This window comes from Penaeus chinensis, chromosome 22 (genome assembly GCF_019202785.1).
Source record: "Penaeus chinensis breed Huanghai No. 1 chromosome 22, ASM1920278v2, whole genome shotgun sequence".
In the NCBI taxonomy this organism is placed as follows: domain Eukaryota; kingdom Metazoa; phylum Arthropoda; class Malacostraca; order Decapoda; family Penaeidae; genus Penaeus; species Penaeus chinensis.
In genome coordinates, this window is record NC_061840.1 from 26,813,677 (window position 1) to 26,816,176 (window position 2,500).

The 2,500-nt window shown below is 39.7% G+C and overlaps 1 pseudogene; it reads right to left on the minus strand.

The window, feature by feature from the left end:
- Positions 1–2,500, minus strand: part of LOC125037014 — a 9,114-nt pseudogene that overhangs the window by 234 nt on the left and 6,380 nt on the right.

The window sequence follows — 2,500 nt, forward strand, 5'->3', positions numbered from 1 at the left end:
ATTATAAAGCATTGCATATATTATATACATATCTCGAGTTCATTTCCCCGCCGCGGCAGTTACAAAATGCCTGCGCTTCGACTGCAGTCTCACGGTTGATCTCATGACGAGAAAACGGCATATTGCTTTAAAATATCAAACGCAGGTGTTGTCGGGGAAGTGGCACATGCGTTAGTGCGCTGAACCACAGTATTTTCGGATTAACCAAAGTTTATGTATATGGCTACCATTTCATGTGAATATAAATCTTCGAACAGCAAAATCGAATACAGCTCTGTCGATTACTGTTGCCTTGAGGTCGTTGGTATCATCAGTGAGCCTCAAAGACTATCTTCAGTTGTGACGTTAAAGAAACTTTGAGGATTGCGGGTAATTATGGAGTAGGATTTGAGTTTATCATTGTTTATTAGAAGCTGAGTTAATGGTAGTACAGAGATGCCCTGATTAGCTTCAGATCTCTTTTATTCTACTACCTTATCATCGAAAGAAATCAGTGACTGATTTTTTTTTTTTTTTTTTTTGCTTTGATATTTTTCTTAAGCTTTTACTTCTGCCGGAGGTCATGGTCATGTTCATGTCGTGCGGATGACCTTTCCGCCAACTGTTGGAGTAGAGGGACACTGGCACTCCGTCCAGGTTGGCCCACTCGCCGGTCTCACCCATATGTAGCCGTAGGGCCTGTAGTTAGCCCCTGACAGAATCACTTAATAGAGATAACAAGATTTGGAAATTAGAAACACTTGATATTAAGCGGTATAAAGTCAAAGTAAATCCTAACACTCTCTGGTCTCCAGAGGTCTCTTCAAAGCAGCTCCTTACCCGCTGCAGTCCACGCCTCCGCGAAGGCTTCGAGCTGCGCCGTGGAATCCAGAGAAGCCAGGTCCACATTCCAGCCGTTCTCGCTCAGGCCGATGCACGTCTCCCGAGCGTCTTCCCACGTGATGTCCGTCTCGCCGGTGTCTACTACGTGGAAGCAGCCTTCCCCGGCCTCGACGAACGTGGCGGGGCACTGGGCACCTGCGCGTGTATGATTTTGGTTATGGCTTTTGTCTTGGCTGAGATCCAAGTGCTTAACTTTGTGGAAAGAAATATTTAGTTTGAGAGTGTACACAATGTCCACAACATAAGATTACGTTTCAAAGCTTCTTTCGCAATGACTAAATTGTTAAGTCCCTATCACCCTGTCCCTTTAGCCCTTCCAAATAAACACTGCATATGTAAATGGTTTTCTCCTTTGGAAGGGAACAGCCTCTCCCTTGTAAACAGACGTGGCACCATCCGAGAAAGTCCATTCTGCAAGCATGGGCGTGTACATGTCACAAGCACGGCATCTGCCCCACAATCCCCCCAGGGGGTGCTAACAGCCCAGTTTAAAAATACGCTGATCAAGCAGGGTAGGGCAGTGTAGAGTTTTGCTCTCAGGAGGCCCAGCCATTCCTTTTTTATTTTATGTATATCAAAATGGGCATATTATATTGGCTAAATAAACGTCATCAATAGCGACATTAATTTCGAGTTTAAGGCGGCCGCTACCACCCTCGTCTACGAGGCGTTACGGTTGCATGCGATTTAAGCGGAATGCCTGGTTCATGCGGAGACATAAATTACAGAAAATGCAGATAAATATACATAAGTATATGTATACATGTGTGTATATATACTTATGTGTACATTTAAGTACGTATACATACATATTTACATATACATACATATATACTTATACATATGTATATATACATATATATTTACACACATACATATAGAATATGTATGTGTACATATATGTGTGTGCATATAAATATATATATTCATACACATAAGTATGTATATGTGTTCACAGAGAGTTGGGAATCGTGTATTCATTATACATTAAAGGTTAAATGATTTGTACAAGAAATTTAGCCAGGTTATAACTGAAAGTGCCAATAGATGAAAACCACCCCATCAATCACAGCGATTTCAAAATTCAGTCCACGTCTTCCAGCAGACTCGACCTCCTAATCTCTGGATCTTTGTTTATCCATAAGATGAAGCCAGAGCTAAACAATAACACAACAACCACATAGCTATTTACGGTGTAGTCCGTAATTGCCTGTTTAGTTCTTTATGGTGTTTTACTTGTCTTTTCACTGGTTCACACGTCCCTTGTTTCGTTTAATTTTCTCTGTTTCGCTTATTTTTATTTTTATAATTTTGAACAGTTTTTTTCCTGCTTTGGCTGGCTCTAATGTATGTTTGTTCACTCTTTGTATCATTGAAGATGAAAAAGGTCGTCTTTGAAACACTTGGTAAATAAAGATGTTCATCACATCCTTGGTTATCGTTTTCATTATATGTATATATTATATATATATATGTATATGTATAATGTATATATATGTTTATCTATGTATGCACACACACACACACATACATCCACAAACACATACACACAAACGCACACACACAAACACACATATATATATGAATATAAATATATATAATGTGTATATATATATGT